Here is a 12,832-nt window from a genome sequence, read left to right on the forward strand (position 1 = left end):
AATAACAAATAATATAAATCAAACAATTAATTTAGTGATTATCTATATTCGACCTAATCCAATTTTAGTCACAAGATAATTACCAAATAATTTGAATAATCCATATTTATCATATAAAGAAACAATTATTCAAAAGATTTGAAAATATCTTTTGTTTTGGTAAGGATAATCATTTACATACAATAAAATTCGGGTTTTATTATCAAAAAACGATTTTGGCATCAATCCTACAGCAACCCAGCAAGTAAATCCCGAAATATACTCTGTCTGACTCCCGGACTCGCCGAGTCAGTCCTGAACTCGCCGAGTTGAGTCGGGCAGAGGCAAAAAAACGATTTTCAGCAGAAAAACGACAATTGCATCACATACAACAGAAACCAATCAAGTCTCTGATATCACTGATGGGTTTTAAGCATAAGAACAATCCTATGTGCTCATACAAACCCTAATGCTTGGATCTAGGTTTCTCTATTGTACATGCAATGAATCCAAGACTTACAAACCCTAGATCTATCAAATAAGAACTGAAATAAGGGTTTAGTAATTACCTTTGATTGTTATATAGCAATAACAATCAATCCTTGCTTTGATTGGCTTCAGAAAGCTTAGTGCCTCAAGTGTTGCACCTCTAATGGAGTCACAAACACCACTAAGCAACTTGGATGAAGAGGGAGGAGAGAGGAGGCACCAAAAACAGCTGGAAACCCTAAAGGAACTCTTAGCCACGTTTTTGGGGCATAGGGGTCCTATATATACATGTAGGCTATTAGGGTTTGCAACTAGGAAACCCTAATCTGACTGCTTAAGCCCTAAGCAGTCCAATGGACCATTCCAGAAGGCCCTTGGACGATTTCTTTATGGTCCTCCACATAGAATTCGTCCATTGCCATCTAATGGATCCTAAGCCCAACTTTGTAACTATCTTATAATTACAATATTAATCCCCTTAATTTAATTAATCTCTTTTAGTCACAAAATTAAATCTTAATTAATTCTTGACTAATATTAATTAAACAATATGATTTATCCTTTAATATATTATTCTTATAATATATTAATAAATCATAATTAAACCTTTCTCTTTCCTTAATTCATCCTACATATTGCTATGGTGAAGGCAACCCAAAAGGACCATGCTCATAATCGGGTCAAGTACATACCAAAATAGTTATGGACTTAGACACTAATCCAACAGCATGGACGTAAAGTTAGAAACTTTATGTGATATATCGACCCTAGGGAACCAGGTCTATTGTTTGGAAGCTTAGAACCCGACTAGAAACGACTGAATGGATTTAGACTATGGGGGACTCGACGAGTTGTTCATACAACTCAGCGAGTTGGGTTGTGGTCCCCTAACCTTTTCTGTTACTGAGCGAAATTGGCCATGGTTTGGGTTATGAAGAATGAGGAACTCGACGAGTTCAAGGAGGGACTCGGCGAGTTGTGAGTAAAAGGTCCCGACTATGCTATGAGGATGAACTCGACGAGTTCATGAAAGAACTCTACGAGTAGGATCAGGATTTCCAGAGTTTTATGAATCATGGAACTCGACGAGTTCATGAAAGGATCGACGAGTAGGATTGAGATTTCGGGGTTATATGGATTATGGAACTCGACGATTTGATAGACCAACTCGGCTATTTGAGTCAACCAGGATGTTGACTTTGACCAGGATGTTGACTTTGACCTTGACCAATGACCAGAGTTGACCCTTAAAGGGGTTATGAGTATGAAAGGGTAATTAAAGGAGATTGTTATGTATAGGAGTTTGAGAGGAGTTGATCCCAGAGCCGAGGACAGTCCATCTACTTCACGACATTGAGGTGAACTACCTTCCAGTAGAAGTGGATCGAAGGCACCAATGCCGGCCCACTAGTAAGAGTTATCATAGAGATGATTGTCTTTGTGATAATTGTCTGGTATGTCACTATCTGTTATGGTTTATGTGCTAGTATGCTATTATGTTATGTGATAGTGGTAGGAGGGGTAGGATAGACCCCAGTACCGATCGATAGGGGCGAAGGGGTATCCCAGCACCCAGATAAGCTAGGAAGTATATGAATTGTATGTTTATGCACTAGGATGCTATGTGGTAGAAGTAGGGGTGAAATAGTCCCCGATACCGGTCGAAAGGACCGAAGGAGTAGGTCAGCACCCTGATATGCTAGGCAAGGTACCGATCGACAGGACCGAAGGGGTAGGCCAGCACCCTGATATGCTAGGCAAGTTACCGGTCGACAGAACGGAAAGGGTAGGCCACCACCCTGATATGCTAGGCAAGTTACCGGTTGAAAGAGACCGTAGGGGTAGCTAGTACCCGGACATGTTAGTCAGTATGTGTTGTGTATGGTATGTGGTATGATGGGGGAAATCATTAAGCTTTGTGCTTACGGTTTTCAGTTTTGGTTTCAGGTACTTCCTCTTCGAAGGGAAAGGAGCCGACATGGTAGCAGCGCATCACACACACGATTTTCCGCATATGAGATTCTTGGGCTTTGTACTCTGACATTGTTATTATATTATGACATGCTTTTGAGACTTATGATCTATGGTTTTTATGAAATGAAATAACTTGATGATGTTTTCTATAAATTGTTTTATGAATCTTTATATCAAAAATAAAATTTTTCTTCATGATTTTTGGGATGTTACAACAACCCTTGCAAAATCATTCTTATGTGATTCTACCATAATCATTCTTATGTGATTATACCGGAAATACAATTCTAGCAGAATCATTCTTATGTGATTCTCCAATATTATAATACTCTCTACACATTATTCAAATAGAAGAATACATTAGATACAAAATATTCTTAAAGAATGAAATAATTATTCTTAAAGAATGAGACAATTGAAGATAAGAATAACACCCAATGATGAGGAAAGAAAGTCATTCTCACAGAATTAGCTTAGTTAGCTTAAAGGGAATACACTATAGAATGCATTGAAATTTCATAGAAATAAACCCATTTTAAAATACAAATTAATACTAACAATAAAGAAAGAAAAGGCTAGAGCAAGGCCGAAATGTTCTCTAGAAACTATCCCTTCAAGAATGCAAACGCCAACTCTAATCGTACAACCAGCACCTGATAAATTTCATAATCGAAAAATCATTTCCTCTCTTTCAATATTGAAAGAAAACGAAAGGAATTCTGAATTTAAAGTACGATAGAATAACATAATTCTCTGTTTTGATTTTGTTTACCTTTGGAGATGAGATGCACAACAATAAACATTCAATCACTAACCATGAATACAATCTGAGACTGCTATGACATGTTGAACAATCAATACCCATCTAACCATATTTCTCTTTGGCATTTCATCAAACACTTTTAGGACGCTCCCTAAATCACCACATTTTCTATGAATCATGAATGAAAAAAAAATCCAATTCACAACCATCAACATCAAATTCATATGAACAACAAGATATTTCAACACCATTATAAAAATCTAAAACTAAAAGTTGAAATTGTAGAAATTGGCTATTTGGAAGAACGAAGAAAAAACCATGTTTTCTATGGAATGGTTTGTTATGCAATCGAGTTGATTGGACTAAAAGTCTGGTAAATTAAACTCGGAGAACGTGGCTATTTTGTTATGCAATCGAGTTGATTGGAGATAGAGGCTAGCTTCAATTGGAGATGGAGCCATTCACCTAGAATATTCCGCCGCCGAGAATAACATCTTCATCTTGTCTGGTCAGTACCATGTGTACAAATCGATGGGAGCGATAGATATTAAATATTAGAGGCTTTTTAATCGAAGATAAATGTCGCAAAAAGCAAGGGAATGGGGAAACAGATTTGCAGCAAGAGGTTTCGACTACCTCTTTTGATCACACGATGTTCATTCGTCAATAAGCAAATGGGAGGAGACAAAAATAGAATACGTATGATATGAGATGCTAGGGTTAAAGAGTTGGTCAAATAGATTTTTATGGTAATTTCCATGAATTAAGAGATTTTATCTTAATTATCATTCTAAGTTACATAATTACCCTTATAAGAATTATTAATTATTTAATTATCCCTAAATTCTTTTTGGCTCCTACATGCACATATTAATTTTTAGAAACATTTGAACCTCTCTCTCTCTCTCTCTCTCTCTCTATATATATATATATATATATATATATATATATATATATATATATATATATATATATATATATATATATATATCTCCCTATTCTAATAAATGAATAGATTTATTCTCCTATTGACAAGTGTCATTATATTAGAACTCCTCATTAATATTATATGTCCCCTATCATGCCACTTGTCAACATATTAATTATCCATTTTAAATTTTAAGTTTTAAATTTCGCACCCTAATTACATTAAATTTTAAATTTTAAATTTCAAAAATTTTCACTTTAATTATATTAAATTAATAACATTAGATTAAAAAATAAAATAAAATTTATACAGATTATAAGGTGATATAACTTCACGTATTTATTTAAATCAACAATTATAATTTTATATAACTAAAAAAAATATCTTTTAAGTAATAATTTATTTAAAATAAATGATTAATAATTTTGATTTTTTAATATGAAAGTTTAATTAATTTTATAATCGTGGTTCTCACGGGTTATAAACTAATATATATATATATATATATATATATATATATATATATATATATATATATATATATATATATATATATATATATGGGGAAAATACAAATCTAGCCAAAAAAAACCACTTAGCCAAAAATAGCCCACAAAAAAGTAGTCAACCTACAGTTAACTACTATTTTCCGTAGTTGACTACTATTTTCCCCTAAGACTATTCTTTTCCCCTAATGAGCTACTGTTTCACGGGCCCGTTTACTTTTTCGTGGCCCATTAGCCCAAAGTATATAATGTAAAATTTTTGAGATTAGGTCATTTTTTCCTATTTTTTTTGTTGGTTTGGCTACTTTTTTCTCTCATTGGAGCACCCGAAGAACAACCAGGTTTGTCTACTTTTCATCAAAATTTTATCGTGTTTGTGATTAGGAGTATGTTTTGTATATGGGGTTAAGTTTTTTTTGCAAAAAAAATCGAAAAAAAATATATAAAACCGTAGGTTTCATACGAAACTTACGGTGTACAAGTGCCCAATGCACATATTGTGCAGTGTCGAATTGTACACCTACGGTTTCGTATGAACCGTACATAATTTTTTTTTTTGACAAAACAGTAGATTAAACCCCAAAACCGTAGCTTTTTTGACAAAACAGTAGATTAAACCCCAAAACAGTAGACTTAAATAAATAAATAAACGTATTTTTTCCCCAAAACCATAGGCTACGGTTTGGGAAACCGTAGCTAAACCGAGAGGAAACCGTAGGTTTTAAAAAACCTACGGTTTTGTTTCTTAGAAATGAAAAAAAAAATTATACAAAACACGAAACAGTAGACGAATTGGCGAAACAGTAGACGAATATAGAAACCTACGGTTTCATGGGCTATATTTTGACATTTACTAATTTTTGGCTAAAAATTGTTAATCACTTCCTTAATTTGGCTAATTTGGCTAGATTAGTAATTAATATATATATATATATATATATATATATATATATATATATATATATATATATATATATATATATATATATATATATATATATATGTTATTGGAAAACATAATAAATGGGAAGCAAAATAAAAGGTAACTGAGTTGAATAGAAAAGTAGTTCTCTTTGTGTCAAATCATGTGTCTTCTTTTAAAACCATTCAACCAATTTGATTGTTTAAATTCTCATTGTCTTTGTTGGTTTTCATCTATTGGAATTTAAGAAATCTACAACAAAACTCTATAGTTTATTAACTGTTTAGTTTTGGTTTTATTAGTTAAACAAAAATAATAATAAAATATTATAATTATTTATATATTTGATATATTAACAGAAAACAAATCATCAACGAATTATAACTTTTTTTTTTTTAAATAGAACAAAATGTTTACTTTGTAAATATCATCAAGAGTTTAGGGTTTTAGAAAATAAGACTTGTTTTTTAATTTTATTTTACTATTATATATATATATATATATATATATATATATATATATATATATATATATATATATATATATAATCTTTTTGTATTTTTTATGTCTGATAGAAAATATTATTCTATTTTAATCTTATTTAATTTTAAGCATGACAAAAAGTATTATCTCTTAATTTTAATTTGTTCTATCTATTTGAAAAAAATATATTATCTTATTGTAAAATTAAAGTAAATATACTCTTAAAATTTTATAAAAGTTACAATTTTAGTTATTTAAGAAAGAACCTTTGTTAGACAAATTATATTATGTGTCATAAAGTGAAGAAAACAATTATTCACATGAAAACCTCAATCGGAATGTTACAATCCATTATCAAACGTGGAGAATAAAATAATATTAAGATAAACTAATCCTATATTTCAGATATAATTATTATATTATTATATATATATATATTAAAGTTGTGGAAGAAAGGAATAGTAAACTTGCGATACTTTGTCCAAGTTTGGTCCCTTGATTTACATATCCGGTCCCTGTACTTCTTTAATTAATTTATTCATGTCCTTTTGTTTGTGTTCCATTCAACTTCCCATTTTTTGGCAGAATTGATCCATGTATTATTGTTAGAAGTTAGGAATACTAAATTTGGATGTTTTTTGGCAACTTTGGTCATTATTCTTTACCCATTTTGACACTTTTGGTCCTTGCAATCAATATTTTTACACTTTTTTGGAACCTTTTAATATTTAAAGTTTGGCCACAAAACTTTAACGGTTTGACAACTTTGATCCCTTTTCTAAAAAGTTGTTAATTCCTACCCCTTTAATTCTTTAGCCATTTTCACACTTCTGGTCCTTGCAGTCAAAACTTTTACATTTTTTGTCCGGGGCAAAGCCCGGACTTTTTATCCTTGCACTTTCTATGTCTGTCATATTTATCAATTCAGAAACAACATTGAAAGCTTCTGGCCCCCGCGTAGCGGGGGTAACCTTTCTAGTATATATTAAAGTTGTGGAATAAAGGAATAGTAAAGTTGGCATACTTTGTCCAGCTTTGGCCCCTTGATTTACATATCCGGTCCTTGTACTTCTTTAATTAATTTATTCATGTCCTTTTGTTTGTGTTCCATTCAACTTCCCATTTTTTGGCAGAATTGGTCCCTGTATTATTGTTGGAAGTTAGGAATACTAAATTTGGATGTTTTTTGGCAACTTTGGTCATTATTCTTTACCCATTTTGACACTTTTGGTCCTTGCAATCAATATTTTTACACTTTTTTGGAACCTTTTAATATTTAAAGTTTGGCCACAAAACTTTAACGGTTTGACAACTTTGATCCCTTTTCTAAAAAGTTGTTAATTCCTACCCCTTTAATTCTTTAGCCATTTTCACACTTCTGGTCCTTGCAGTCAAAACTTTTACATTTTTTGTCCGGGGCAAAGCCCGGACTTTTTATCCTTGCACTTTCTATGTTTGTCATATTTATCAATTCGGAAACAACATTAAAAGTTTCTGGCCCCCGCGTAGCGGGGGTAACCTTTCTAGTTAATATAATAAAACTATAATAATATAATATCATCTGTGTTAAATAAAATATTATATGATAAAATTATAATAAAAAAATCTATTTGTCGAATAGAAAAATATCTTAACATTATAGTAAGATAATAAACAACATCAAAATTACATTATAAAATACTTACTTTTAGAAAACTTTTATATTTTAATCATATTTAAAAAAAAAATCATCATGGTTTTAATGATTTGTCACCGTCTAAAATCTCAAATATATAAACAATTACAAGTTTTTTTTTTCATTTGTTATTCAAAAATATGAAAATCGAACAATTGTTAATGAGTCCAAAAGGATATTTTTTTCTAAACATTCTTATTACTTTACACTAATAACAAGTCTTTTTATTTGTTCAAGTAATTACATTAAATCAAATTGGTAGCAAGGTAAAACAACAATTTTCGAAGGCACGGCAAGGACACAACGATTCATATAATATTTTGTTTGCTATTTAAAGCTTAAAAAATAGCCATTTTTTCTTTTTCTCATATTCTATTAGAGATATTCTGTTTGCTATTCATTTTGGCCCCATCATATTTCATTCTTGTTTGGGTTGGGGAAAAAGCCCAGCTGGCAATTCAAACAAAATTCATGTATCCGTCCTCCATGACCCGGTCTTGATATTGATCGTTAGCCGTGAATCGTATGGGGCTGTAAAATGGTAGGAATTGCTTGAGATAATAAGGTAATATCTGAATCATCACGTTAAATCTGCTGCAACTTTCCTAATCTTGATTAGATTCCGATTGTTGATTGTAACCTACATTGCCCATTACGTGTTTGTTAAAAGTTCTCAAAGAAAACATGTAGTTTGCAAGACCATAAATTTGAATATGTTATTGTTATAGCCTATTTCCGCATTTCAATTGTGGTTAACCAAGATGTTAGCTTTTATATACAGATGGTATGTGATATCGCTGTTGCTTACTACTCTGATGGATTAGAATGAAGTCATTTAAGTTCCAAATCAGGACTGGGTTTCTATAAGCTCTGTACTTAATCACATTGAATATATAATAAGATCATGGGAGGGGCATGAAAAAAAATCTTGATGTTCATACTCGATTCACCAAGAGAAAAGGAAACAGAAAGGCGCTTTGTGTGCAAATCACTGAATGCAGATTAGGTAATTGGTCATGGCTCATGGGTCTACACCTTTATGTAATTATCGAGCATCAAATTGTGTAATTGTGACTTCATTGATTGAAACCAACACTTCTGGCATGATTAAGCTAGACTTAACTTCAGGCTTAGGCACTTGTGTGAAAAAGCCAGGTGGTTGTGGTGGAGGTAGTGCACCCTCACCACTCGGCATATGAATCACAGAGGACATAATTGGCCTATCATCTGCATGTTGTTGCACACATGATAAACCAACATGTATTGATTGCAATACTTCAGAAACAATCCACGAGTCCCCTAAGGCTGTGTCAACCAGCTCCAGAGGCTTGTCTTCCTTGTAAAGTCTTCATGCCTAAACCATTTTGAAGCTCAATAAGATTAGATTAATTTCTGATTATGGGAATAGATTATTTTCACCAAACTTACATGCCCGAGAAGGTTATCATGGTGATCTTGATGAGAGAATCCTCTGTTTTTCTTCCCACTCACAATCTCCAACACGAAAACACCAAAGCTAAATACATCTGATTTCACTGAGAAAAGCCCATTTGCTGCATACTTTGGAGAGATGTAACCCCTGCAGAATATTTGTATCTAAGTGTAGAATGATAGATATAGAAGATATGTTAAGCTACTACACATGCATTATGATTAGTGGCTTCTTACAGTGTACCAACAACTTTGTTTGTATTAGCTTCGGTCTCATATTCTTTGAACATTCTAGCCAAGCCAAAGTCTGATATTTTTGGGTTCATGTTGGAATCAAGCAAAATGTTGCTTGCTTTTAGATCTCTATGGATTATTCTAAGTCTGGAATCTTGATGGAGATAAAGAAGACCTCGAGCAATCCCATTGATAATGTGGTAGCGTTGAGGCCAGTCGAGTAACAAGGAGTTGTTTTCATCTGCCACAAAAAAAAAAAAGGAATTTCTTTTTTAGTTTGTATTACGTATTTTAATGATTTAATCAAGTGTGTGCTATTATATAATCTTGTGAGGGCCCAACCAAATAAAAAAGAGTCCAAGCTTTTGTTGGGCATGTATTCATAAATCAACATCATTTCCTCTCCTTGAATGCAGTATCCCAAAAGCTTCACAAGATTCCGATGCTGAAGCTTGGCAATGCATACAACTTCATTCTGGAATTCATCAAGTCCCTGCTTTGATGTCTTTGAAAGCCGCTTCACAGCTATTTCTCCTCCTTCATCAAGCACGCCCTGGAGATTGTTTTTAATTCATCATTGCTGATTGTTCTTTTGATATGGAATTGTGTCTAGAGTTTTTACCTTGTAAACTGCACCGAAACCTCCTTGTCCTAGCTTATTGTGGATTGAAAAGTTACTGGTGGCCTTAATTATCTTACTCAAGCTGAACAAAGGTAGATCAGAATCTTGCTTCTTGTTCTTGTTTGCTAAAAGATTATATGAAACATGAATGAATGGTTCAACTTCCCTAAATATATACAAAGTGAAATTGCAAGGATAATCAAGTAGTTTTGTAAGTTGCCCTCACCCCTAACATGTGATTTCTTCTTCCTTCTCCAAGCATATACATATATTATGAGAGCAAAGCCAAGCAGAACCACTGCAAATACTATTGACATGGTCACTTTAAGATTCGTGTTCGACTTCTTCTTCTTGCTGCTTTTTGCCCACACAAAATGTTAGTGGTGGTAGTCTTAGTTAGTAACAGGAATGAGCTTACAAAAACATGACTAGGAATAAAATCAAGCATTTAAGTGGACCCCAGTTCTATTTCCAGCCGTGGAAATTAGTTGTATTGTTAGAAAAAGTATAAGGTACTGGGTTTATTCATGTAAGTTTAGATAGCATCAAAAGGTTTGAGCAAGCAGGAGAAGGACACTTACGAATTAAGTTGTTGGTGTTGGACATTTTTATGTAGATACTTGCCCTGAAACATCTCCTTCCGGAGCGTCTCTGATGTCAAACAGCTCACCTGACCACTGTAAACATCCACTTCCGCTCCCTCTAACATCAATGTTTGCATAAGCTGTACAATACCCGTTGCAGGCACAAAGATTCCCACATTCCTCAAGGGAAATGGTAGTATCAAACCATGAATACCTTGAGTCGGGCAATTTCAGGTTTGTAAATTTCCTGAAGTTTTCCCCATTTTCATCAGTCGCAGATATTCTACGCTTACACCCATTCGACCAGTCTGCTAAGGACCATTCCATTGGCAGCTTTGGTTCAAATCCTTGTAAACACACACATGCTGGCACATTATTGATGTTACAGCTTCCATAAGAACCACATATAGCGTACCTGTCACAAGCATCCACGAAAAGCTCCATATATACCCTCCATTTTTCATCTGTCTTGTCCCAAACAAACTGCAAAATGTTGCCTTGTTGATCCAATCTTACCCTCGTAAGATATGAACTGTCTAACAGTGTGAAGTTGTAGTAATTCTCCTCATCAGTCGAAACAAAGTCAAACGCATAGAAGATGTTGCGTTCCAAACCATGCAACCCAGTAAACCCCAGCCCATTCCAATATCCAACCCTCTGCGGTTACATGTTTGATCCATCTTCAGCAATATTCAATTGCGGATATCCAATGTTGTCCATCCAAACTGAATAAGAACCTGATGAAGGGTCATCAGAAGTCTTCCATGATGTCAGCCTCCTTTTTGTGCCCATTACACGGTCCACACCGATTTTCATTCCTGGTAGCCAAGTGTCTCCAGGATGATCAAAGCTTTGCCAAATCATGTCACCACTGATATCATCTCTGATGACTAGATTTCCAGAATCCAATAGCTGTGCAACTGGATTCTTACTTGTTGTTTTGGAGGATTGGGATAACCAAATTGAGGTATTGCTAATATTGAGAAGCTGTAAAGTTCCATGGTCATTGATTTTGAGTACACCCGTGCGGTCAACAAGTGGAACCTCTCTATTAGCAACCCATACGATGTTACTGTCTGGCACATGCTTATACCGTATCCCTAGGTACCGAGAAGTTGAATTCCCGAGGCCAAAGAATGCCAGTTCAAATATTTCAGCTTCTGAAACAAGGGTGTCACCATCCTTGAGAGGCTGATTTGGAAACATGGTGTCTGTTGCACTACTAGTTTTCAGTACAACACAGCAGTAGAACCAAATCATGGCAAGAAGCTCCATACGATTTGATCTCACCTCTACAGTTGACATTTACTCTTATGAGTCTTATGCTCTTTAATCTCCTCCTTTCATGTATTAAAGACTTAGTCGATGTGGGCATAGCATTTCCCAACCCATGCAATACCACATAATAAAATTTAGATCTAGAAGACTTGGTCAGTTTTTCTAGTTGCCATGGTGGACTTTTTTTTTAATGGTTATGGTTGCTTGATTTGTCTCATCTCTTATGTCTATAGAATTTTGCACAAAATAACTTAGATTTGGATTTCTTTGTTTAGTTTTACACCAATTGTAGTTCTTTTTAGAGAACCCCAAAAATATTCACGTCTATGCAATTTTTTTCGGTTCTTTTAGATGTAGAAAAAGTTTCAAGTTTTTCAATGGGAAATCTCCCGAAAAGTCTTAAAATTTTAGTCCAATTTATGAAAAAATCCTAAACTAAATTTTATTTACAGAAAAACACAGAATACCGGTTAAAACTTCGAAAAAAACTCTTTTCGGCCGGTTTCGCAGATTTTGCCGTTATTCTGTCCTTTTTCGTTAGTTTGCTCAAAATTTTGGGACTTTTCCAAAAATTACATAATAACCAAAATATTTAGATTTTTTTGAAAATTACCACGAAATTAATGGATATTAATATTAACAAATCATTTATAAACATAAAAAATATTTTTATTATAAAAAAGGAAATACATTTATTGTTAATTTCTAGGAATAAATTAGTGATCTAAGTACTCTATTACTTCCTGACCACTCAAACTCTCTACGTTCTTCTTATGCATTGTTATGGGTATGATGGTGAGATGAACTTATTTAGCATTCCTCTAATGTTGGTGTTTCTCTTATGTTGTTTAACCTAACTACCAACCAACATTCATACCTTACATGTTAACAACCATCGGCTAACACACATCTATAAAATGTGAAAAATAAACCGTGAGTGATAATTTATATGGAAACAAGTGAA

General features: G+C 33.4%; 1 long non-coding RNA gene and 1 pseudogene across 2 annotated transcripts; one reads left to right on the plus strand and one right to left on the minus strand.

The window, feature by feature from the left end:
- The first annotated feature begins 8,076 nt into the window (after window positions 1-8,076).
- Window positions 8,077-9,626, plus strand: LOC145161146 (uncharacterized). Its single transcript, XR_013738390.1, has 2 exons — window positions 8,077-8,284; window positions 8,501-9,626. It is a non-coding gene; the product is annotated as an uncharacterized LOC145161146 (long non-coding RNA).
- LOC145161145 (G-type lectin S-receptor-like serine/threonine-protein kinase At4g27290) lies at window positions 8,765-12,001 on the minus strand (annotated as a pseudogene). Its single transcript, XR_013738389.1, has 7 exons — window positions 10,571-12,001; window positions 10,233-10,356; window positions 10,007-10,131; window positions 9,727-9,937; window positions 9,388-9,625; window positions 9,148-9,298; window positions 8,765-9,073 (listed from the first exon to the last, which is right to left on the minus strand). The product of XR_013738389.1 is annotated as a G-type lectin S-receptor-like serine/threonine-protein kinase At4g27290 (transcript).
- Window positions 12,002-12,832: the final 831 nt, after the last annotated feature.

This window comes from Lactuca virosa, chromosome 2 (genome assembly GCF_052849685.1).
Source record: "Lactuca virosa cultivar CGN04683 chromosome 2, Lactuca_virosa_CGN04683_v6, whole genome shotgun sequence".
In the NCBI taxonomy this organism is placed as follows: Eukaryota; Viridiplantae; Streptophyta; class Magnoliopsida; order Asterales; family Asteraceae; genus Lactuca; species Lactuca virosa.